The sequence below is a fragment of the Harpia harpyja genome, chromosome 3 (genome assembly GCF_026419915.1).
Source record: "Harpia harpyja isolate bHarHar1 chromosome 3, bHarHar1 primary haplotype, whole genome shotgun sequence".
Classification (NCBI taxonomy): Eukaryota; Metazoa; Chordata; class Aves; order Accipitriformes; family Accipitridae; genus Harpia; species Harpia harpyja.
The window spans coordinates 66687925-66714951 of record NC_068942.1 but is presented as its reverse complement, the minus strand read 5'-3'; the positions used below and the strand labels follow the sequence as shown (position 1 = coordinate 66714951).

General features: G+C 42.5%; 1 protein-coding gene across 2 annotated transcripts in view; it reads left to right on the top strand.

The window, feature by feature from the left end:
* CLMN (calmin) overlaps window positions 1–27027 on the top strand; it is a 74332-nt gene that overhangs the window by 23823 nt on the left and 23482 nt on the right. The gene's annotated exons all lie outside the window — the stretch shown is intronic.

Here is a 27027-nt window from a genome sequence, read left to right as displayed (position 1 = left end):
CTGGTGTTTGATAATCTGAAGCTCAACTGAGGACTAGTCCCTGTTGTCCTTTGTCCCGTGTGTCCGTGTGGTGTGGGCCACTGTTGCAGATGAGATTCTGGGTCAGATGGCCATTTAGGTCTGATCCAGCCTTATCACTGTCCAGAAAAATGCATGCTAAACCACTCTGCATTAGGGTTTTGCAGCTTGGTTAACCAGATGCTGGGAGCATATTTCTTCAGAGTAAGTCTAAAAGCCTGATGCATTTAAGCCTGTGACAGGCATGCGCTTTTACAGGGCGGAGTACTGGTGTAGGTAAACTTCTGACAATATCGCTTCAAAGTGCATTGTCTTCTGAGTTGTAACTTGTGGGAAGGGTACTCGTGAGATGGACTTGCCTTTGGCTGAAGTGCCGACCAGGCACGGCACCTCGTCCTGTGTACCTCCTCACCAGGAGAGCCACAGAGCCACGCTTCTGTAATGGCCAAGTAGCTTCTTCCCCCGCATCACCCCAGCACGTCACTGGTTTGCCAACGTGTAACGCAGCTGGAGGTTCACCTAGACAGAGCCCACCGACTGGCTGCCCTGCCCATCGCGCAGCCTGTGCCTGGGCCGCCCTCGCATGCTGATGCGTGGAGGAGCACAACCAGGGCTGCCTGGCGCTGGATGGTTCTTGTTTCAAGGCGGGAAATGTTGTCAGGGCAGATTACGTGAAATGGCCAGGAAATCTTCCAGCGAACTCGCTTTAATCTTGGGTCTGGATACGCTTATCTCTTTTCATGTGGCCACAGAAGGGCACGTATCGCAGAGCAGCGTGGTTCGCAGGCTTCCGCTCCAAGTTCAGCTGTGCAGCTAACATCAGCGCGGCAGGTCCTGTGCCGCTCCGTGAGGCTATGGGTAGATACCGAGCAGTAGTGTCTGGCTGATGCCTGGCAGCACGTGCTGAGTAGTAGGAAGCACAATGAGTTTCTTCCTCTCTTGTGCCTTTGTTGAGGATCTGACCGTGGGCAAAGGGGAAGATTAATGGGCAGGAAGTGCCTGAGAAGACAGAGAGATTAAAGCTGTTGTAATTTTGGTTTGGGAACACGGCAGAAATATTCTAGCTGACACCACCAGAGGTTGTGCGTTTGAGGTAGCTGTTTTCTGTCAGGCGTGTCTCCCCTCAGCACCAACATGGGCTTTCATCTGTCCTTAAATTAGTGTTAATTACAAGCTACTAATTTTTTTTTTTAAACAGCGAAATGCAGCTGAAAGCAATTACCCCTAATTGCTAATTTGTGTACGTACACCCAAAATGGTAATCTCTTCATCTGAACACCCAGTTCTCACTGGAGTCAGTCAATGTGTTTTTGCTACCATTTTTTTACTTCAATTTTGGATCACATGATAGTTACTCTTTTTAGTGGCTTCTCTGAAAGCTACAAAATCTCTTCCTGCAAGTGCCGTGATCTTGAAAGTGTGATCTTGTTAGCTGTTAACGAGGCCTCAGTAAAGAGAAGATGTTCTTTGGGTTTGGAAATAAAGCTGAAATGGCAGTCGTTGACATTGGGAATTACTCAACTTAATTCTTGCAAGTTATGCCTAAAATGCACCTGAATTTCTGTTGGATCTCTATTTCATCTGTGAACGGCATCATCCTTTTTCAGTGAGCTAAAGGCCACGCAGACTGCTGTTCTTGTGCTGATAAATTCATGGTACAGTTCAACGCTGACCTCTGCAATCCTAGGTCTCAGATTGTTTTGGACTTCTAAGAATTTAATTCAGAGGTATCATGGCTCCTATCTGCATATTTTCATCCTTGCTGGTGTAGGGAAGATTCAAAGCTGCCAAATTCTGCCAGTGGGATATGGTCTTTGTGATACTGCAGACACAATCTGGTGGAACAGATTGTTAGGTGGGTTGAAAACTGAGGGGACCACCTTTGGCTGGACTCCAGGAGATCAAAGGGCTGACATCCAGCTGGCACCAAGTAGTGAGCAGGGTACTCAGGACTCGAGGCTGGGCTCCACGTTGCTCGACATTTTCAGAAGGCACAGTGTGCCTTCCCCATATGTGTTGATGGCACTAAATTAGGGGGAGCAACTGACATAGCAAATGGGATAACCTAAATCCAGAGGGATAAACCTGGGGACTAGGCCAACATGAAGCTTGTGGAGTTCAGCAAGAAAAAGCAAAACACTCTGCACCTTGGCCAGAGCAATCCCTTACATTGGGAGAGGCTGGGAAGTGACTGTATGACTTGTAGCCCAGTTGATAACAGATGTGGGTATTACCGTGGATGCCAAAAGATGCCAGTAGATATGAAAGTTGCAAACAACCCAACAGTGCACCCTGATTGCAAATAAGGCAAACCCTCTACTAGGCTACATTGACAAGGTCACTGACACCAGATTGTGGGAAGTTATAATGCCCCTCTACTTGGTTACTGGGGAGGCCACAGTTGGAATGCTGTTTCCAGTTTTCCCCCCACCCCAGGTCAAGAGGGATGTGAAGAAGGTCCAGTGGGAGACTACAAAGATGTTAAGATGACTAGAGCACATCCTAGGAAAAGATATTGTGGGATACAGGCTTCCAGAGGTCCCTTCCATCCAGCATGCCTGTGACTGCATGAGGAGTGACCCGATGTGCACTTGTGTGGTCTGTGTTTTCACAATCTTCTTCTTGAACTATGCCTGTTCGCAGTTCCAAAGGAGACCTGAAAAATTACTAATGTGCTAAGGCAGCAAAAATGTTAGTGGGTAATTACCAATCATTAAAACAATGGCTTTTCTTTGTCTAAAATAGCCCAACTTTTAAAAAGAACTGAAGGAGGAAATAAAAGTGATTTTTATGCCACGTAATCTTAGTGAAGTTACAGAACCGCCTGCCTTGTTTAGAAGAAATGCAGTGTTGCAAGTGTTCAGGAGTTTCTTTCCAGGGGCCAAGACCTGCACCTGAGCCCAATGCCCGCTCTGCACGCTGCCCTTCGGGCTGCTGCTCCTACGACTGGCAAATGCCAACTGCAATGTGCTTGCTCCTTGGAGAATATTGGTTGTGACCGATGCTGGAATGCTGCATCCTATGGTAGCGAGGACTCACTCGTAAGTGGAGGCGGACGGAGAACTGTTCATGATCTGTCTTCACGTGTTTTAGTTCAGTTTAGTAAGCTGAGTATTCAAAGGGACGTTGTCTTCAAAAGCTGTTCTCTTTTTTTTCTTGTTTTCACATCCTTACCTCAAATGATAAATCCACCTCTTAGCCTGAGGTATATCCATAGTACTTTCCCTCCCACTAATAAGGATAAGAGGACTTCTGACTGTGCCACTGGCACTTCAAAGCTGTCAGGCTGCTAAGGAGGAAAGTGCAGCTGCCAGCTGTACTACAGACCTTGCACGTGTCTGTGGGCAGCAGAGCCAGCCTCCATCCCTGGGCTGTGACACAGAGATTGCTGGAGCAGAGAAGCATTTGTTCCACCTCTCGTCCTGCCTAGGTAGGTGTGGATCATGCCGTGTATGCCCAGCCGATCTCAGTGAGCCCCGGCAGAGCTGGCAGCACTGAGCCCCCTTGGAGGGGCTGCTGGGGATGGCAGCTAGCAGCAAGCTTTGCAGCTTCAGTGAGAGCAGGGATTTTAGTAGGCTTTGCCTATGGAAAGTGATTTGGCAGGTATGGTCTATATTTAGCCAGCTTCTGATTGTGCAGTGTTAAGTCATCGGAACAAGATAAGTTTATTGTTTTCATTTCCACTGATGTGGCATCTTGCAGCTAATGAAAGTCAAATCCCACAGCCTGAGCGCAGCTCTTGTTTAACCACGTGGCACATTTCATCCTGGAGCAGCTTGTAAAATTAAACTGAAAAAGAGGGAATCTTCACCTGCCTGTAACGTGCCACCAGTGTGGGGAAAACAGGACAGTTGTGCGAGTTGTGTGCAAGGCAGGGCCGTGCCTGTGCGATGAGCACATTACCCAGCTGAGAGCCAGAGTGACTCAGGAGCAGTGGGTGTGCGCTTTGCACGTCAGACCTCCGCTGCCAGCCTGCTCTGCATACGTCCGAGTGATTGATCTTTGACTCTTCTAAGCCTTTTCTTAAAAATGAAAGTCTTGATCTGTTAGATGTTGGTTTACCCCTAACTAAAGATTTAGTTCTTGTACAGAATACCTACTGCCTTTTAATTATTCATTACTTCAGATATGAAATAACAAATATAGAGGCTCCTTTTATGGTTCGCTGGATTTAAAAGGAGGCAGCCCCTTGTGATTCTGATATTTAATGCATGAGCAGGGACTGAATCCTGCTATCAGGCCCCCTGAGATGGTGCATCAGCTGCTGCCTTTGGGCAGCGTAATGCGTAGATGCCTGAGGGGCATGTTGTTCATTTTGTCCTGACCTGAAATGTTATAGCTGGAGTGACTAGGTATGTGTAACGCTCCTCTAACCACAGCTATCTCAAAGCAGCATCAGAAATGGGTTATGCATTGTTCTGGTTTTCTAACTTGTCTGGTAAGGAGGGGAACTAACTCTGTAGGTCTGTGCCACTATATCTGCTGTGGGACAGAAGGAACGAACAGAGAAGGGAAGAGGAATAGATAACTGTGTACCAAGGTTACAGACAAGATCAAAGACTGAATGGGGAAATCGGCACCAGCGAAACAGGGGGACGGGAAAGATAAATGCAAAGAAGGCAAGGAGGAAGGTGGTTCTTGATCCTTATGTCTTCAGCCACTTGTGCAAAACAAGTTCCTCCATTTACATCGTTGGGAGTAGGACTGGCATGAGCAGCTAACAAAATGTGTAATTTAACTGTTTAAAATCAACAGTAAGTATACTTTGTTCTGTGGCTTATCACAGGATAGGTAGAGGTAAGGATTAGGGACAGAAGGGATAGAAGAAATGAATGAACTCTAAAGGTAAGGACTTCTCTTGCAGTGCAGGCATGCTGTCTTGGAGCAGCCCTGCAAATACACAGGAGAGAATGGACAGCCACCCTATTAGCATACATTACACTTATTTGGTTTGTATCACAGCTCTGTGTTACATTTTTAAATGCTTTTAAGAATCTCAAGAATCTTACGTTTTTGTCAGTTATTTTTTCAGACACATGATCAAAAGATTAGCTTTTATCCTGAGACCTTACAAAGTGCTTACACAAGGTGGTGACACTTGGGCACAGAGATGAATTCATATGTTTGCTTCTCTCATGTTGGTGGCGTATCTCAGCAATCCTCTGCTCTAACTACTGGACTACGATTCTTTCTGAAAATACAACCATTATATACAGCCATTGGATCACTGAATATGTGATTAGACATATCATAATTTTCCATCCTGTGTAAGGACTCATGCTTTGTTTATGAAGTGTCGCCAGTCTGGACAGCAGCAAAAATCTGCGTGATGTATGTGTGACTCAGGAGACTAAATAAAATGGCTCAAGGCGTATTAAGACATACTTTTACATACAGTTTAAACAGAAGTAAGCCAATGCTGCTGCCAAGACAGGCAGAGCTATAACACACCCTTTTCCCTCTTGGCTCATACAGGCACAAGTGTTTGTGTGACTCTGCAGTGAATTGGATTGAGTGACCAAGTTAAAATAAACCGTTTTGTCCACCAGGTTAATTTTAGCTGGCATCAAATCCTGCATCTGGTTTCCCATAGAATCACAGAAGGATTTAGACTGGTCTTCCCTGTCTCCCACTTTGTGCAGGCCATTTGAGTTTGTGAACTGCTGGAGAACGTTAAGCAAATCTGTGCACAAGGGCTCTCTGCATGCCCTCATTGGGTATGTAAACTGTGAATCCGTGATAAAGGTAGGGAAAAACAGATGTGGCTCTATGCATTGAGTTTAGTCATGTAGCACTAAAGGACGAAAAAGAAAGCAAGTCGTCATTCTGTTGGGTCTTTTCTTCCTGATGAGATACCTGATTGTTATTGCAGACTTGCAGTTGCGAAATGAGATTATGTATTATGTGGCTGATGAAGCCTGTTGTAAGCAGTTATTTCTCCGTTTCTGCATTTCTGCTTTTGATTGCTTCCCAGGATGAAGATTGTAATCCATCTACATTAACATTTCTAAGTTAGATAGTTGAATGTTTTAGTTATTGGCGCTGTTTCCAAGACCAGATAATAATGAATGACATGTGATTGAGTTCCAAACTTACTCAAATATGATATTCATATTACAAGTAGTAGATAAAACTACTTTGCTTTTAAAGACTGTCTCTCACTACCTTCCATGAGAGTATCCCTGCCCTTGAGAATAAGCTCTGATCCAGGCTCTCCCCAGCCACTATATTTACAGGTATAAGGGCTTTAGTTTGCTTCCAGACCTTCATTGGCAAGGAATTGAGGGCAAAGTGGGACAGGCAGAATCTGCTCTTCTTGATCTGCATTCGGATACCCTCAGTGGGTATAAAAGGAAGTCTGAGGCTGTCCTGGGTTGGATCACAACTGGCTGTGCTAAAATACAAGATGAACCAAGAGCAGACTTGACATTAAATTTCTCCCACCTTCTGTTTGATGCCAGGACATGGTGCACAGGCTAATGGGTGACAGTCTAACTCATGAAGGAAGTGTTTCCTCATGCCCCAGCCCATTAAAACCAGGCGTTGTTTTAATACTGCCTGGCCCATAGCTGTCAAAATTGAATATATGTTGTTACTGTACGATGAAGCAACACAGAGGTGATCCAGATCACACGTGGGCTCAATTCTGTGCTGAAGTTACCAGAACGTGCAATGAAGAGTTTGGCAGCTCCATGCACTTACGTGCTGGCTGCAGGAGACCAGATAAGAACTGATGTCTTCTAAATCTTGGTGGTACAAAGTTAACTTGCAACTTGTTTTAAATAATAAAGCTGCTAGGTTAAGTTTATATTAGCTCAGCATTTTGTATGGTGTGGGTTTTAAAAAAAATCTGGTTCTACAAGCCTTAGGATGGATTTACTGTACTGTTGAACTACAGTGTTGTTCTTTGCTGCTTATGCTATTAAGTTACTATGTTTATCTCTGAAGATAATGAAACTGAACTCAAAATTGACTTTGCTTTGCAAAGCTTTTAGGAGGAAAACTCTTGGCTAGGGAAACCGGCCTCAACCCAGCGTTAAGAGTATCTTTTTGAATGATTTTCTGGAAAAATTATAAAACCTACATTTGGGACCCAAATTACTGTGGGAAATAGAGAAATTGAATGCATATGGGAAGAAAAATCACACTGTCTCTAATTGCTTTTCTTGTCTTGTGTCTTGGAACATCACTAAATGTTAAAATAAATAAATGACATTTTTTGTAAGGGTAGGGGTGCCTTTTTCTGAAAGCAGTAAGCAAATGCTTCAGCTGTTTCAGAATGTAGCATAAAAACTAAGCTGGCAAAGGAATAAAAGATGATGGAAACAATCCTATTAAAAAAAAACATGTCCGGAAAACACTGGCACATTACTAAAGAAATATCCAGTGAGTCATTTCAACAGTTTGTTAAACAACAGGTATATTGTTTGGGCTCCTAACATGTAGGTTACCTGAAATCTCCAAATAATGCTTCGGGCTGCAGAGGTGCACCAGGATATCTGTCCTTTCCCACGAGCACCACCAGTCTCCCTGTGGCACCTTCTTATCTCGTTCTTTTCCTGCTTCTGTGCCAGGAGAGGAGTCTAAGGTGTCTGTCTGCAAACATGGCTGCAGGGCTTATATCCTATTTACAATTTAAAGATATTTTGCAACTAGCTGAATTAGATTTGGGGTTTTGTAATAAAAAAGTTCCTTCTGATAGGTAGAGAGAATAACCTAGTTAAAAATTCAGCAGATCTCTTCATCCCTTATGATTCAATAAAACTCGGTACACTTTACATTTTTGAAAAACAAAAACAAAAACTGAAAGGTAGTATAACTTTAACCAAAACTTACAGAAACTTCATGTTTCAGTAAATTGCAGTTGGATTGGATAGTCCTTCTTCAGAGCTACAAAAATATATGAAATGCTGACACCTATATGAAGAGAAAATCTAGAGATGGATACATACTTAATAATGTGCATAAATCCTTCCTTTTCTCTCTTCCTTCCACCCAGAATCCTCTTGGCATGGAAAGTATTCTTTTCTGTCACTTTACAAGTGCATGGCCCTTTTTGATGCATCATGCTTCCACGCTTTCCACAAACTCTGAGCTGCTGATTAATCTTATTAAGGAGTCATACCCAAATTATACAACAGGAGTCAGTGGTCGTTTTGGAAATCTTAATAAATAGCGTTTAGTCAGCTGAGGAATAACGTACTTACTGATGAGAGTGATGCTTTTTAAAGGAAGTGGCAGACATAGCAGTTTCCTAATTGTTAAAAACATTTAAACTGAAAGCAGTTTAAAACATAATGCTGCTTCTGTAGAGGCTTCTGTAGAGGAAACTTTCATGTCTCTGAATTATTTACAGTGCTGGTGTACTGTGCTTGCTTTTCTATCTGCTTTTCACACGTATGCAGAAAAAATGAAATATAAAATGCGTGTGATTTGCATCCACATTTTTTCCTTGCCCTTGAATAAAAGGAGATGATTTTTTTGGTCACAAGGGTGTAAAGGGACATTCCTACTGGAGGTCAAATTATCAAAGCTGGAGAAAGAGCCAGGGAAGTTGTATGTCTATGAGGAGCCACAAGAAAGCAAGATGGAGCATTTGCATTCTACTTCAAGGAAGAAACATAGGTTACAGAAGGGAGGAATTTGGAGAGCGTCGGCAAGAGTCTATGTGCACCTAGTGAGATACAAGCCATCCTTGCACAAGCTGGTCTTGGGATTAGCCTGGGTCTTTCTGAAACCACACTTTTCTGATCTTTTCTGAAACGTGGTATTTTCTGGTACTTGGCATGTGTGGCAGAGTTGAAGTTCTCAGTTTAGCAAATAAAGAATAGAAAGGGAAAGCAAAGTAACCATAACTAGAAAGACTATACATCCAGCAGAAACTACCTGGAAAAAGGGGCTTCTTGGCAAAAAATGCTTGTATGCACGTGGAAGCAGGAACAGAGCCTGAGTGCAGAGAGAACCATAGGAGAAAAAAAAAAAAAAAAGCCTTGCTTAATTTTATTGTCTAGTGGTAGAATGGTGGAGGAGGAGACAAGCTGGTGAATCTGCATTATTTCTTTCTGCTATTTGAAGTATATGCAGCATCAGTTTTTAATGGGATGGAATGTACTTTCTGGGGGAGAGAGAGGTATGCAGGTTGTTTTTTTCTTTTCTGACTTGATTCAAGAAGCAGAAGAGAGATGGATGGTGGGATAATCTGTGGAACATGTGACTCTATATCCCAGGAAAAAATGATATTCAACCCTAGAGAAATGCCTGTAAATAGCAAAGGCAGCTGAACTCTTCAGGGAAAGGATAAAATAATACCAGCCACTAGTGTGGAAAAAGCTTCCAGGCTGCAATTAAAGAGCTCGAAGAGATTAACAAAGGCAGAAAAAGTAGCATCTTAGCCACTGTGCGTATTTTAGACAGTGGCACGCAAAGTATGAAGTGAAGCTCCTCGTTGTGGGTTGGGGTGAGGGAGGGAGAGAGGTTGGCACCACACTTGTCCCGGGCTGGCAGAAATCCCCGCAGGACAGCCCCGGTTGTCGGCAGGGTCCAGGGAACCCAGCTGTGGGCAGGCGTGGTGTTCGGGGAACCCAGCTGTGGGCAGGCATGGTGCTCCAGCCACGGCACTGCGGCTGCTCCCGGGGGTCTGCCCTGCCGCCCTCCTCTGTGCCTGGGACCTTCTCATGGCCCGGCCGATCTCGTCGCACAGGTGGTTTAGCAAAGGGGGGTTGTTTTGACAGAACTAGGTTAGCGGTGAGTTTCTCTGCAGTTTTGAGAAGAATTGGCAGGAGGGTACAAATCTGGGACGGTGATCTGGGACGCTGACAGTAGTGATGTGGAGCACAAGGGCATACATCTACAGGCAGGCACCCAGAGGACATGTCGATAGTTGAATTAGGCCTCGCTGGGTCTGTAACTTCATAACGAGGAAGGAACTTCTTTTTCTGTCTAAAGTGACAGAGTAGAGGACAGAAATTACCCATTTCCAAGTACTGATATGCCTGATGCTACTCATACCACGAACTCTATTCAGGGCAGAGGGTTTCACAGTTTTAAACCAGGAATGAGTATACTGGTTTGCAGAGCTAGCTGAAGCACCTGCTACCACTTACAAACCTCTTCAGTACAGACCACTGCAGACATTAACTTGGTTTCATGGATGTTTTGGTACAATTTGAAGCAAGAACTAGAAGGGCATCTGAAGGAGAAGCATGAGCTGGTGCTTCCAAACTGAAGGTGAAAATTCAGGTGTGCCATACTGGCCATTGACCTCTCATTGATCCGTGTTACAACCTGAGAAACTATAAGCTGTTAAGGAAATGTCTTCTCCAAAATATGTGGATTACTGACAGCATTCCTCGGTGTGAAACAATTCTACCTTCTCACGTCCATGTCTGAAGCAGATATGGAGTCTCAAAGCCGTAAGAAACTGCTGATGAGTGCGTCCAGAGCGATGTAGATCATTTGAGGTTTAAGGACTATAGCGTGAGAAGTTCCTGCCCAGAAACTGCAAGTGGGAGCAGATACACTGGAGGGGACGTGTCCTTGGGAGTGCAGCACCGGTGGCTTTGTGGAAAAAGTGCTTGGATGTGCACCTTAGGTGTAGGTCACAAGATGGGTAGTTGCAGCGCTTGGGGACTGAATTGCTTCCTCAGTAAGAACACAGAGTACTTTTGGTAACTGTGGGGTTCTTCTCTTTTGCTCCAGGTGCAATTCCTCAAAAAATACCAGTTAAGAAATACTCTTTTTTCCCCTCAGAAAAGAACAGAGGCAGCAATGAGATGCTTTGAATTGAAAGAGCATTCTCATATAGCAGCACACCAGCAGAATTTATCTGAGTCTAATTCTTAGCATGGTATTTGACTGACAACTTCTGTGCCCAGAGCTTACTCCAAAGTCCCAGATGCTGTTATGGGCCAAAGGCAAGTACATTGTATGGTAGGTGCTGACACTTCTGGAAGCTGTGGGTTTCTTTAAAAACACTCAGTTGATATTGTAATGTTTCCTTTTTAAAGCAAGTAAATACAACAGTGGCCTTGCCTGTCAAACAATTACATTGTTAGGAAAACCTTTAATAGCAGCATTTTCCATATCCCTAGCTGTTCAGCAAACCTACACTTTAGTACAAGAAGCTCTTCTGATGAAGGAAGGGGAAGAAGAGGGTGTTCATACAGCCTAGTCAGCAAGGCAAAGCAGGGACAGCCCAAGGCAAAGCAGGCAAAAGTGGCATTTCTGGCAAAAGTGGCATTTTCTGATCCCCGAGATGCAATTAGGGGGCAGGCTGAACTAAACAGATCTGCAAGGGGATGGACAAATAAGTCTCCAGAGCATGTTGGCATCAGTGAAACAGTGCTCGCTACAAGAGTAAGAGAAAGTAACTGCTCTTTGCATTCTAGTCCCCATCAAGCAGACTGTTTCTGGTCTAAAAATACTCTCTGTGGTGACCTGTCTGAGAATAATTTTGTATCACTTTCCTGACTTTATTTCTGGCTTTTGCTTTCCCATAGAGATCTGGAGTCTGATGGATTAGACCTGTTTCTGGGAGTAATTGTGGCAGTCCTGTCTTGGCAAGGAAGGGCCCCGTATCTGGAATTTGCTTTTCTTGGCAAGTGCTGGGTGGTGGCAACCTTCAGGGTGTGACAGCAGACCTATTTATTTACTTTGGTTCTTATGCTTACTGTAGGGGTTTTTCTGTGTGTGTCCAACTTCGAATGCCAATACTTCTCTCCCACCCATGGGCTCAGTGATAGCTACACCCTGTAAGACATACACTGCAGAAATTTTTCATGGCTGTTTTAACAGATGGCTGATTTAACAAGGCCAGATGTTTTATAAATAGGGTAATACATTTTAAATTAATAAAGTCATTTGTTAAAGCAGTTGACTTTTACAAGGCATGTTACTTTTTACCAATAAAAGTGAGTGAAAAGCTCTTGGAGCAGGTAGCCAAAAGGGTTGTCTTATCCAGGTCCTTCCCCCCCTTGCTTTTTTTTAAATGTTTCTGTCCATTTAAGGATGGGACCATCCAAGATCACTCGAAGAAGACTATAAATTGCTGTCAAATATGGTAACAGTCATCTACTTATCTGTAGTGGTGGAAGTCCTACTTTAGATTGGACAGAGTGGGCAATAGTAAAAAAGAAAACCAAACCCAAACCTCTCGCCTTCCCATGAGCACATGGATTGCTATATGAGCATAAAACTACAACGGTTTCTCACTTCTTCACTGCCTCCCAGGACCTTTTATCCAACGTGATCTTTTGCTTCAGCCCAGGGATATGACAGAGGGCCTTCAGCCCAGGGTCTCTCTGGCTTGTGCAACAGCTGAGACTCATCCATTATAATACCTGATAGAAGGGTGTGCTGGAGGCCATGTAATCACACCAAAGGTTTGTCTAGCCAAGTATCTCTTTCTGACGGTGGCCAAAAGGGAGTACCTAGTATAAGAACAGGGCAAGCAGTTTTCACAATTTCCTCATCTAGTCTGCAACCATTTGCTAACCACGGACTTCCAGAGCCAGAAGGGAGTTCAAAATAGTTAATAAACATGGGTGGATTTCCCTTCTGTGAATGTGCCTTGCCTTAAGCCCTCACCAGTGTGTTGAATCCACAATGTCTGGCTGTGAGGACTTCTACAAGGCAACTGTGTTGTGTGTGAAGAGGCAATTCCCTTAATTTTGTTTTTAAACCTACTTCCTGATGTTTTCATTTGATGTTCCCTGGTTCTTTTGCTGGGAGAGATAACAACAAATTAGTCTCTCTCAGTGCCACTCATGAGAGACCTTGCACAAAGAGAAAAAAATACTCTGTCAAATCTTAAGTTTTTCTTTCTTCAGATCAAATAATCTTTCTCTTGCCACCTCTCTTGTATCAAAAGATAAAAGAATTGTTTGTCACTGAAAAAATCCATTTGCTTATAGATAGTCACAAGAGATTAGTGTGGTGTCTTCCAGCACCTCTGTTCTGGTAAAGCATAAAGAAGACAGGGCAAAGGCTGGTATCACCCACCCACTTTTTTTCAGAGCTGGCTCTTCCTAGGCAGAGACACAAAACAGCAAACACTCTGCCAAACCCACTGCAGCTTGGAGATCTTGTTAGGAAACATGCCAGGACCAGCGCTGCCTCCTAGTCGTAGGTGGATATTGGCAAGAAGTTTAGTGCAGGGTAACCAGAAGGGATGCTGGAAATATGCAACTCCTCCTTCTTCTAGCACTCTCACAGTGAAGTATTCACCAGCATTTATGCTTTATCGTTGAAGAAACCAAGACTAATGCTTACATTAGTGCCTGGGCAAGGAGAGAAACCATCTCCTGAAACCAAGTACCATGGTGACTTCACAGATTTCCTCCACTGGTTCCCAGGAGCTCAGAAATGTGCATTTCATCCTAGCTTAGCTGGGGCAGCTCTGGATCCTTCTTTTATAAGTGATTGGTGCTCCAGCGTGCCAGGCATGGTACAAAGTCAGGGTACAGTCCCTTTCCTGGAGTGCCCGCGGTGCCTGCTCAAGCACCAACTGTCTCAGATTTGCAGAGTGTTAGCAGTAGTGAGTCTCTGTTTTTATGCCAGAGGTCAAAAATGCATTAGTGCTCCTCCTAATGCATGAGGACTTGCATCCACTGACTTTTGGAAATAAGTTGGACCACAGGTCACTGTTGTTGCTCTCTCAGTTATTAAAAATAGATCCTGAGAAATTATGAGATTTGACTACAGCAGGCAAGTTTCAGGGGTACTAGCTCAGCACTGATTAGCCCATCTGTGTACTTGAGGAACAAACCATTAGTACAAGATAGGAGTGGAGCAACTGTATTTAGAAACATGTTTCCAGGGAAACATTAGTTTCTCTGGAAGACAACCCTGAGACATGAAATTTTATGTGACTCCTGGGACAAATGTAAGTTTGAAGGCTTTTTTTTCCCCCCTACTTTTTATAGCGAGTACATTCTGCTCCAGATTTATCCGTTTCAGACCTGTATGGTAAAACCTATTTTAACTGTGGAGTCCAGTATCTCAGTGGATTTCATTAAGAAAAGGGCCCACACAAGCTGCAGTTTAAAGATCTGTCGCTTGCACTGCAACTGAAATCAAATCAGCACTTTCTAAGCATATCCTCACACACCATGCAAAGTGTGACTTCAAGAGCAAGGCTCAAGATGTAATTTGGCTTCTTGTGTGACACTAGACAAGTCAATTAACTGTAAATTGTTCGTAAAATCAGTATAGTTATAATTTCTTACATTTGTCCCCAAAATTGCGAGGATCAATTTATTAAGCTTCTAGAAATCCAGAGGAAAAGGGCCAGTTTATACCAGCTGAAAGTTTTTCCTTTGACTAGCTCTTCCTCCTGAAAGCAGACAGAGTTTCATCTCTTAACCCCTTGGCAGCTTCCTTACAAGGCAAGCTCTCTAGAAGACCGTTGGCTCTCACTTAGTGAGCAGAGTTTATATTCTTTATACCAGGGAGGTTTCTGTTGAAATCACAAATGCTGTGAACTTGTATAAATATTTTTTGTCATTATTTTGTAAATGATAATTTACTTATTCTGAAACTCAAAGTTTTTTCTTGCCTGCATCTTGTCTGTGACAAAAATAGGTCCTTTACTATATAATTGTACTTCTATACTAGATTGTATGATTTTTTTTTTTTTTAATGGAGAGAGTGGTCTGGAAATGTGTAAGTGGAAGGAATTATATAATTAAGCTTTAAAATCCTATGTTCAGTGGACACAGAAGTAAATCAATCAGTTGTATGTCTCTGTTGGAAAAATAATGAGCCATTACTGGCATTCGGAAAAATCAGCATTTATCTACATTTTTTGTTTTCCGGCCAAAGCAGGAAAGGGCAGATGAAGTTTGTCTTGTGAGTTTGAAAGGCCCATGGTCCTTGCTTCTCATCTGTTAATGTCAAAGAGTCTTTGTTTGCTTACATGTATGAAGTTTAATGTGAACATCCGTAAAACAGCTATAATATTAAACCTTTTCAGTGTCGAAAGAACAGAGTAACTATTATTTATGTCATAATAAAATGGACTACGGATTAAATCTGTTTGTTTTAGAAGACAAATAAAAGCTAAATCCCGATGCCTTCCTTTAGCTGTGTCAGGGAAGAGTCTCTGTGGGACACAGTGGTGCCCAGAGCGCTGCAGGGTGTGAGATGAGTGGGGGATGAAGGCTCTCCAGACCTTAGAAGAGGTGTGCAGCATGTTGTGGTGTCATAGCATCAAGTCCTGGTTAAATTATGTGCTTGGGGATTTCTGTCAAGCTTGTCCTACTTAATTGCCACCCACATGTTTCATCTGGCGTAGAACTGTAAGTAATTACATTGCTGTCTTTGGTCCATACTTGCTTTCTTTGCTTTTATCACCTGCTGATCTCCAGCAAAGCAGGAAAAGCCCTCCTCTGACGACCTGTCTCAGTCAGATGCTTCCCACCTACTCTGCACACGCCACAGAATGTGAAAATGAAGAGTGTGCATGTTATTGGTATTGCTATTGCTGACCGTTTGAAAACAAACAAAAAGTGAAATAACTGGTCTGGCAGCCAGACCCAGCTGTAGTCAATAGTGTGAGCTGACTAGCAGTAAAGCAACATGGAGTGAAGTTATTTTTCAATCAAGTTAGGCTTTACCATACTAATCCACTGAAACTGCAAAGGCTGTTTTCAGTAAACTCGTCACTTTATTAAATGGGAGCCAAAGCCAAAGGAAATCCACTTAAGAAAGAAAGGTTAAACAATGTAATTCTGCAGCTGTAGAAATAACTTGAAATGGAGAAGGTATATTTTCAAAGCCATTCTTACAGCTAAATTGCAGTCATTATTAATGGAGAAATAAACTCAAAGGTAATCATGAAAAGTTTCACTCTCTTCTGCCAAGTGAAGTTACACTAAACAAGATTCCCATCCTGGCTTTTCCGGTGACTTGCTTATGAATGTAATGTTGGTGAGCAAGGGAAGAGTGGTCTGCTGATGAAGTTCAGTTGTAATTTTTTCTTCTCGGTTACTTCCAGTGTCATAGGGTTTAGTAGGTGAAAGGTGTTGCTGTCTTTACAACTTTACTGCACTGGGGTTGAATTTATACAGGTGCAGATAAAACTAGCACAAGAGTGGCACACTGTTGTATCAAGTCCTGTTGGCATTCCTTTCTTGGCTGTGTAAATGATGTTACCGATCAGCAGTTGTGATATGGTTAAATAGATGCATCACAAAAATCATCTTATGAATTGCTTATTTTCCAAACATTAGGGCCTGACTGTGTAGTTGTCACCGAAGTATCTGACTGCTTTTGCAGTCAGTGTTTGTGGGTTTAATTTCAAGATCCTTTCAAAGCATGAATGAGTCCACTGTTAAAAGATGAGAAGCACAGAGATCATGGAAATTTGCCCATGGTCTGAAAGGGATTCCTTCAGACATTTAAGACTTTAAGCCTTCTCCTCACCATCTTCTACACAGTGTTTTTTAATAAAGGTCATACTCTGGTATCCATGACCTTCCTAGCAGTAGGTTGTAGCAGAGTCTAAATGCTGTTTGGCATTGAGAGTCCTTTTATTTTTTTAATGATACCTCAGTTTCAAAGTAGCATCTTCTGCTTAAAGACTTACTGTTTCCTTGTTGCCGTGCAAGAGGCTGCAATCAGGTAGTTGCATTCCTGATTATTTTTTTTTTTTCCTTATGAAGATTTCATTGTGTTTCTAATCCTGAGGGGAATTGACTGTATGATCATGTTTTAGTCATGATTACTCAATTCTCTGGTCTGACTTTGCTTGTACCCTGTGTGCCGTGAATGCTTTGATGAAGCTCATTGCCATGCACACTTCAAGCCTGCCAGAGTCCTTGGAATACTTAATATGTGTCTTTCCATGACCCCAAAATGACAGACATTGGGGATATATGGACTGAGGCTCTCGAAACCCATGAGTCAGGTCTCATATTCCTGAAATGTTTGGTTTGCCTTAGGTCATTTCATACAGCTGTAAAGAGTAGAAACTGTTCACAAGAGTTAAGCTTCTCACCTTAAAACCAGGCTCTCAAAACTAAGCAGCTGCTGAATGGTGTGAGGAAGGCAAGGCACTGATTGCTGCACAGGACCTTTACCATCTGCAAAAGCTTCTCAGCTTAAAGCACCATGCGAAGACAGAATGGTTCTGACGTGGCTCTAATATGGCTCTGTGAGATCCATGGGGTTTTTTGTAAGAATCTTATACAAGTCTTATACAAATAGTACTAAACCAGCTTTGAAGTCTCTCGGTCTAAGCATAGACATGGCCTTAGTGAGGAGAACATCTCGTCATCCTCTGTCACCCAGAATTTAATGTCCATGCTTGTACTAGCTCAGCGGATCTCAATGTTGTTGATAAGGTGTTGCTGACATCAGAGGCTGCGTGCAACGCAGCCTTCCTGGTGCTTTTGGTGTCTTTTCCTATTTTACTGGATTGTCCAGCTGAGCTCCTGCAAGGAACTGGAGTGCATAGTCCCGAAAGGAGCCGTGTCCTCACTGTCCTCTTCCATTGCTCATCCATCCATCTCGCATCCTACAGATGAAGAAAAATGGAGGCCCAATAGTGATTTGTCTGTTGGAGAGCTTGCACATTCCAGCTCTGTAAGTGCTTGCAGGCCTAAAAAAGGTGAATGCATCACCTATTAACCATATGCAGCACATACCAGCGGTCCTCTGTGCTGAAATTGGCAGGTGTGCCTGTCAGAGTGAGAAAAGGAGGCAGAACAGGAGCTGGCTGATTAGAGCTCTCCTGACTCCTACGGCAGTAGGAATGCTGTCAGTCCTCATGCTCTGAGTAATTCCCATTGCACAACATTGATGATTTGATGTGGCAAATGGATAAAAAAATGCGAGGAACACACATTAACCAGAATACTGGTGCGCGGGCTTGGGGTGAGAGATGCAAGGCAGTGCGAGAGCAACGTGGGGGGGAAGAGTGAGCTAATGCGGTGGTGTTTAGACATATAAGCACTCTCAGGCCAAGGGCTGGTGTACACAGTAGGCCAGCTCTGCTGCCAAAACGCTGTTTGATGCCCTCCCTTGTGCTGGCCGAAGTGTTGGCTAAGCCTCTTAGTGGCAGTGCGGATCTGTACAGGGTTAAAGGCTATGTGAAACTACGCTTCTGCATGGTGCAACTTTGAAGTCCCACCAAGCAGGCTTCAGTGACTGAACGGTTCCTTCACCTTCGTCTGTAATAGTCTTGGGGAGTGGCCAAGAGCACCAGGAAGCTTGGAAAAAATCATTTTAATTGGCATTAAAAGAAAAATAAAAGTGGAGAACTGATTCAAAGGGCTGTAGAAACCAGACCCTCTGACAGAAGCTCCCTCTCTTTCCAAGGTGCCTTTATTCCTCTTGTGCTATGGACTATGGCATATATTTGAAGGTCCGCCTTTCTCTGGAATGTCTGATTACTGGTCTTCTGAGTACAAGCTAACATAGCAAACAAAATGGCTTATGTCCTGTTTTGAAATATATCTCTTAAATCCATCTCAGGAGGGATCGTTATGCATGTTGAGCACAGTTCAAAGCAACAAAATACGTGTTCTTTCCATGAGCTTTTTTTTTTTTTAAACTTGCCTTCTGGAAATATGTGATGCCGTATGAGCGCAATTGAGTGTATTAAAGGAAGGGCTTGCTGCTTGCATGATAATTAGTCCCTGAAGTTCTTGGTGCTCCCATTTTCTTTGTAACAGAAGACAATGTCTTGTCCCCAAGGATGTGAAAGTCTGATAAGGAGGATCACAGAGCTCATTGGGTTGAAGGTACTGTGCAAACGCAGAGTATAGCTATCTAGTAACGGGTTTTTTGCTTGAAAGAAGATTGTCTTGCTATGAGTAATACTGTACATGAGGAATGCTTCTCTGCTAAATTTTGTTTCTGGAAATGTCCATAAATAATACAAACATTTGCTTGGCACTTCAGTCCAAATTCTTTTATGTTTGCTTTTTCTTCCGGGTGGATGTTCCGTGGGGGCCATGAAGGAGAAAGAGTGAGTTTTCATGGTTCCTGCCATGTTCTCGTTTGAATTTTGGAAAAGAGATGCGAAAAATAGAGAAGTAGAAAGGTGGTTGTTGTCGTGGAGGTTACAGGTGAACTATTTAATGACAGAGTCAGGAGGCACGACAGTGTCAGTGTTGAAGATGCCTGCAGTGTCTACAGCTCTTTGTGCTCTGGTCTTTTGATGGCATTGGTTCAATGCCATGAAATGGTACTATTTTAGTGTTGGATCCTCAGAACAAGAGAACCTGTATACACATTTCTTTTCCTTGGGTTTTCATCCTGGCAGATTTGCTGAAACCTGCCTTCAGGCATACAGCTAAAAATGTGGAGCTCCATCAAGAACTTCAGTCAGTCACTTGAGGGCTGCATTGCCACATTCTGGGAGTCAGGAAGAACTGGGATCCCGAGTGTTGCAGCACCCTCAATCCAAGCCCAGTCCAAGATTTTGTCTGACACCTTCTAGTTTTGATTAATTGGTAGGCTGTGCCAATGCTATTTCCGAACGATCTTCACACGTTATAGCCTGGTTTCAAAGCATGCTGGAGCAGAAGAAAGACTGCTACTGACTTCACAAAAATAACTTCTCTGCTAACTTTTGGCAGCTGGATAGCATCACTCAGAATAATGCCCAGGACTTCCAACTCATGGTTCCCTGTGCTACCTAAAGCGATGCTTATCAGTGTGCAAAGGGGACCAGGCTTTCTGCTGTGCTGCCCATGAAGCCTGTGTTAGGGTAGAGGGGGGCAGAATTAGTCAGAGTCTCCTCGGAGAGGCTGCATGATTGACTTAGCTGAACACTCAGAATTTTGTCATCCTTGATCTGCCTGTAACTTCTTCTGTGGCAGCTACCCTTTTCTTAGAAAAGCAGGCATAGCTCTCTTGAACCATACCTCCTAGAAGGTCAGTTGAGACAAATGGCAACTCCTCGGGGGTGTCCACTGGTCACTCCTAGGCTCTTGCATTTTATAATGCATCTTAAAAGGGACCTCTGCTGTAGTTCAGCTTTTTCGTCATTTTAATCTAACTTTGGCAGCTTACACTCTGCCTTCATCCATTTTTAAACGGCAGTTGCCTTACTCTGCGACACAGCACCTTACAGTGTAGCTCCCGTCTCTTACGTTGTGTTTTTGGTTTTGTTTTCCTCTCCATCCCTCCAAGCCTGGTCTTGTACCCTCTACTTCAGATCACGTGTCTGGCCCACAATGGACAAAGCATCTGCTTATTCCTCCAAAGCCACAGGATTTTGCGCTAGTTAATATTAATGTCCGTAAATCTCCTCAATCTTTTGCTCTTAGAGTTGCATGTGTTTCTGCATGTTTCTAATATTCACCTGACTACCATGTTCCTCACTCTGTTTCTTCTGTGCTGCTTAGTGGCTTTGGTAAGGGACATTAAAGGGATGGACAAGTGGGAGAGAGGCAGAACGCAGTGTGATTCTGTGTATTTTTCACTGGGGAGACCCATCTGAGGCTGCTCCCTTTCTTGAGCATACCAGTAAGTTTTGGTGGTCCAGACAGCATGTTACTCTTTCTGGCTTTTGATACTGTTTTTGCAGTACTGCATATGTATAATTAAGTTTTACTTCTGAACCTCTTCTAGTGCTGAGGTGTCCTGTTCAGAAGGCTTTGTAGCCTTCTTGGTTTGGGTAATGTACTGGCTGGGTAATGTCCCCGAATGGTTTAGGGACAATGGGGAAAGCAGAAAAGAGAAATCCAGAAGCCACAGGCACCCCAACAGGCAATTCTTTGTGATTTCAACGCTTCTGCAAGGTAGTTCTGTGTCATACCACATTTGTGGTTGCCTTTCCGTACCTGATTTTAGAAAATGGAACTACTGCCTTCTAAGTACAAGTTTCCCACAGGTAAAGGCAAATTCCAAAGAAGATTACATGTCTCTGGCAGTTGTCTCCTCAGCCCTTCTATACCATCCCATAGTTCTTCGAAGGTCCTGGTTACTAATTGTGAGAGTTCAAATTTTGTGTTAAAGAATGACTCCTGTAAAGGAGCTCAGGAAGCTGCCCAGGACTTCTGTTGGAAGTGGATGCGTTGCCATCTCCTGTGCCTGAGTTTTCCTCCTTCTACTTACAAATTCAGTTACAGTGGTTTCAGATGCACAAAAGTACAGTTAACCACCAACCTACTAACATTAACTGACGAATATAGGAAACAGTGGGACTCTGGGCACACGCTAGTTCTCATCTGACTCTGAATGTCAAGAAATAACCCTGACACATAGTGTGGGTTTTGTTGGGCTTCTTTGCTCATCTCAAATTATTCAGGCTTTAACACTGTTGTCAGAACTGATGTAAAGCAGAATATCTTACTGCATTTCAGCTTTTGATGTCTCAACAAAATTAGCCAGCCAAAAGGATTTTTTTTCCTCTCTGGAAGGAAAAAACATAAACAATAAGGAGTGTTTCACAGTCTAGGCTTTCTAGGTTTGCCACAACAAATGAGGGTAAATGCAGAGCAGTGGAGATGAAACGGACTGGACGTTGTGACTAGCCCTTACTTGGTTGAGGTAGGATGGCTTCTGGAAGATGTTGTTCTTTTCTTAGATGCTACAGGATGAGCACCAAGATCTTCAGTTAGGAGTCACATACAGATACTGCTGCAGGTATGGGTATAGGTACAGGGCATTCTTCTCCATGTGGGAGGGAAAGGGCTGTGCTAGTGCTAGTAGAACCATGTTGATGTGAACTTGATTCAAGAGCCATTCCTCTAACTAACAAGAAGATAGGGCTAACTGGTAACTGACTGAATGCAGTGACTATAATTTTGTTAGTTTCCTGATTTTATTTTTGAGCAAGTGAAGAGAATCAGACCTGATATACTCAAGTGGGTAGAAGAGGTGCAAGAAGAGGTTGAAATTGAAGTTAAGCATTGCCATTTGAAGCAGAGTTCAGCACTCTGGCAACGGCAAGGGTTGGACATTTTGCCCACTGCAGAGCTGGGGACCTAAATACCCCCAAGAAACATCAGCAGGAGGTGAACCGTTTGTAGAAACCAGTACTAGTGCAGCAAACAGCACTGGAACACAGTGAACCCTGGGCTAGGAGCAACTCTTGAACCAAGACATTGTAAATGTGCATTGCTTCTAATGGCCATTGCTGGTAATAGCAAATCCTGTTTTTTTTCATGTACAGAAGGAGGTATTATGCTCTTTGTGCAGCACGTAATATACAACAAGAGGTCGTGTGCACAGTCGGAAAACCCCTTGCTGGATCAAGGGTTAAATCACTTGTTAGATCAATTCCAAACCCATTGAATTTAACCTAATGACTACTTTGTTGCGTCCAGTAACCTTCCCAGTAATCACTGATGTTTGTTTCATTTGAAGTGTTCAGACCAGAATTGTATTTCTCTTTTTTTAAAATTGTAAAATTTTGTTTCGTAAGAACATATCTGGTATGTAAATGAGAAATTTTGTTAATCATCTGTTCAATAACATTTTCCATGTGTATAAAAAGTCATGCAAACAAAGTTGTTTGCTGTGTGATTGAAGGGTACAGGGAGGGGAATCTTTACCATCTGCCACTACTAAATTAATTTTCAAGAGGGAAAAATAAATCCCTCTCATTGGAAGCTATTTTGATCCGCTCTAATAGTAATATTTTATGTAGGATTTCTCTTCCAGAGCCCAGTAGAATTTACAAGTAAATTCATCTTTCTAATGCTTTGGTAAGAGCAACATCTGTCTCAGACATTGTGAGGATTGAAGCACTAAGAGTTTTTTAGAAATCTCATATTCATCCTGCAATATTTGTCTGCTGTATGTAATCCTAATATACCAATTGCAGCAGTAAATATTTTGCTATAACCAGACATTGAACTGAAAAAGAAACCTGTTTAGCTGCAGCTAATGAAAATGTAATGCCTGTGATCCTGCGATGTTTGTGTTCTGCAGCACCAACCTGAGTTTTAAAGAATTTTGAACCAGTAAGACTCAGACTCTGCAACTTTGATGGAATGAAAAAGCCTCAAGCTTTCAACACCTGCCATAGAAATTTAATAAGGACTCTAATAAATGGGTCAGTTTCAACAAACAATTAACTTAACAACTTCATCTGGAAGGCTTAGAGGCCCTATTTCATAGGAGGTAACTTGAGAGCAGTCTCATGTTATATAGTGTAGTTAATGTTTCCTTTAGAAAACCAGAGTTTTTAAGATTTAATATTTCATGTGCTCCAAATTACATCAGATTGGCATATGGTACACAACAAAGCCTTCAACCCCTGTATAGATCAAAGAAAATTTATATTAATCTTCTGAGCTGTTCGGGAGTTTCTTAAGCACAAGGAAAATATACAATTCCCAGGAATTCAGAAGCTTATAAAATGAATTTTGTGGGCAATTTGGATAAAATTATTCCTTATACTTTGATTATGCCATTAAAATTCACACTCCTACAAATACGGAGATTTTCTTGTAAGTACTGAGTACTCACTGAGCAGCGTAGCTGGACTGCACCATTTAGACTTGAATATGTTTTCCTACATATTGTCTTACATCGTGAGCTATTTTTTCAGCCTCTTATGAAAATATATGAGAGATTAAGTCTCTGAGCATTAATAGTTCAATGTGTTTAATGTAACTCTGTGTTGAGATGAAGCAAAAGTAGAAAATTGAATTGCACTTTCCCCTGCCCTGCTTTACACATTTCATCTTAAACTCTCCATTTATTTTGCTGTCAGTTGTTGTCCCCTATCCAGTCTCCCTTTCTCCCCCCCCCCCTTTTTTTTTGTTACAGTTCACCTCTAATCACCCTTCCCATGTCGGATGTGTTGCTTGCATGTGCCCTGTCTTTTGTCTTTGCATCTGAACTTTGTCCCACATGTTGTGTTTGAACAGTAAAAGGTCTCCTGGAGAAGGATCTGTGCTTCCTTACAGCTGTCGATATCCTGTACCTAACCTTAACATCCTGTATCTAATGCCTGACCGCTTATTGTAACTCATGGCATGGCCTTTATTTGCCTGTATGGCATATGCAATTACTTGCATCTATATAGGCAAAAAAAGGTTGAACAGCGTGCTAGGATTCATGTGTCCCACCTGCACTGCACACAGAAGCTTATTGAGGCAGATCTTAGTCAGATGTCACCCTCTTTTGCTGCTTTGACACCAAAATTCAACCTGGCTTCTCAGTGCCATTGGTCTGAGCCTATGCAAAGATACAGCCACCTAATTAAACAAACAAATGAAAAACTAAGAAGTTCTCTTTAGCTAATGGTATTGCTGGCAGCCTTGTCATGATCTGTAAAAGCAACATGGGTTTTTGTGTCTGGAAATGCACTCTGCGGTGTTTGAGACATAGCAGTACAAGCTTGGAACGTTGTAGGCTGCAAATGAGCAATTTTAGGTAAAATCTGTTTTCTAAGATGTCAGTCTGGCTTCCTTCATGAACACTAAGTCTGCAGAGAAAACAGTATTCAGACTTGATAGTATGATGACTAGTAATCAGAAATACCAAGGCTGAGTCACAGTGTAGGAACACCGTGGAGTCCAGTTTAAAATGAAGTTCTCATTTTATTTAGTGGCCTAGAGTTTGGGTAGTTCCAAAGCAGATTGTTCAATGTGCGTTCATTAGAGACTGATTGATTGCTTGGCTCTATAAACAGGGGTTTTGGGGTGAGGAAGGTGGAAGGAGAAGAATTTGCATTTCCCAAGACTTAGGGTGTCTGAATGACATGTTTCATTTTGGAGTTAGGCTGTAGTATTTAAATATCATACATTTGCCCATGTAGTTTGTTGGGTAATAAGAAGTGCTGTTTTCTCCTGATCTAAGACTTTGGCAGTTGCTCAGATACCTCCAGAGTCACAGACTTTATGAGCTGTTTCCGTGGTGGCCATTGGTTACCGATGAAGTGGATATGGGATGATTCTCCTGGCAAGTTACTGCCTCTGAAGCCAAGGGCAGTCAAAGCATCCTCTTTCACAGTTAGGTGGCCAACACCACCATTTCTGTCCTGAAAACTTGCTTAATGTTAATAACAAGTATATCTTGTATCTATAGAGGTTGTAACTTGCGGTAGAAACAAGGAAGCTGGTTTTTGTGCATGTTATAAAACTAGTAGTTAGCAAGATGTCTTGAAGGTGACTTGCAAGTGGATCTAAAAGCCAGCTTGGCCTGTTGTGAAGGTTTTAATGTCATGTGATGATGGTATCCTGGATGAAATGCTAATAGGTTTGGAAACAAATTTAAGTGACCTTCCGCTTTGCTTTGAGAGTAATATCCATACATGCAAATCAAGTAGTTTTCTGAAGCTATGTAATTACACACTGACAAGTGTTCCACTCAAATCAGCTTCCACATTTCATAGTTCCTTCATGTGCCCAGCCCTGTGGTGGTGTTCCTCAGAGGATTATTCATAACTGGTTCTACAACAACAGAATAAATGGTATTTAAAAGCAAATCAGTATTTGCTATCTCAATTTGTTGTTGAACATAGAGGCTGTTAGGGGATTGGCTTCTTGTAGGTATTGCAACAGTAGTAACCTTTGAGGAGATTTGAAGGAGGAAGAAATGGCATTAGCAGTAAATGCCTGAGGAATTTCTAGGCTGGTGGGGAAGGAAATGGTGCCACAAAGGGAAGCGGCCAACCTCTCTCGTCCACTAACAGCTTAACCTTGAATTTGCCCAAGTGGTTTTTTAACTAGCTTAGTTTTACTCCATGACAAATAAGTTGCCTTTGCCGTAAGATTTGACAAACCAGAATATCTATCTTTGTGAATATTTATTTGCGAACTGGCTAGGGTGCAGATACTGTGGCTGAGCCAAATTCTGCCAAATTCTGCTGTCCTCTAGGACACAGTTGTGGGGCAGAGAGCTGTGTGGGTTATACAATAGGCTCATCATCTTACCAGTACACCTTTTCCGGCTCTAAGGGTTTCTTCCCCTCTAAATTATTGCAGCTAATGCCTCTCAGTGCCTTACCAGTGTACTTTGATACAAATACTGTGCTTCTGCACCATCTTAGACCCTACTGTGAAAGCATGTTGCAATTGCACTTATTGAAAGAATATGGAAGCCCCAGCTTCTGTGTGGTTGTCAAAATTTCTCTTTATAATTTTTCTCTTATGCCAAGGCCTGAGCTGAGCTGAACCAAACCAAAATGGCAATTCCTAACTTTTTACTACCTTCCAGCATTACATCTTTGAATCCAGCCCTCACAGCAGGCATCCTTCTTTTCCAGCATAGGATTTGTGTGCAGGCCAGCCATATGGTGTGTGTAATTATTATTTTATAATGGTGTTATTGCTCTCTAGCCACCCAGTAAACCCAGTGCAGTTTCAGTAAACTATATACATAAGCATAGGAACTTTAGACTTGAATTATTTTCTTCACTTCTATACAATAGTAGGTGCGAAGGAGAAAAAAAGATTCCATTTAATTTATAGAAACTGTATAAAGTTTATAGAGTCTCTACAATCGTCTCAAATGAAAAGGTTGTGGAGAAGAGAAGCTGTACTGAAACTGGGAGGTCCACAAAGCTGGAGAAGAATAACAGTTAAAGGCACACATCAGTAAATACCTGTGCTGAACTTTTCCCATTAACTCTACCATAGAGCATATGGACTGCATTAAGGGTTTGTCTGCCTTAGGGATTTTATAAACACATTTCCTCCCCTTTCCTCTTCCCCATCCAGTTACTGTTGCTTTAGACTACTACAGAATCAAATAGTGTCCATTCTGGGGTCATTGTTCTTACTGGAAAGAGGCTGTTTGCTGTAGAAATGTTCACTGATTAGTATCAGAAACCTGTGTATATATGTGTCATGGTTTAACCCCAGCCAGCAACTAAGCACCATGCAGCTGCTCACTCACTTCCCCCCTACCCAGTGGGATGGGGGAAAGAATCAGGGGAAAAAAGTAAAACTCATGGGTTGAGATAAAGACAGTTTAACAGAACAGAAAGGAAGAAAATAATAATGATAATAATAATAAAAAAGACAATAATAATAATGATAATAATAATAAAATGACAATAATAATAATAATAATAATTGGAATAATAATAATAATAAGCAG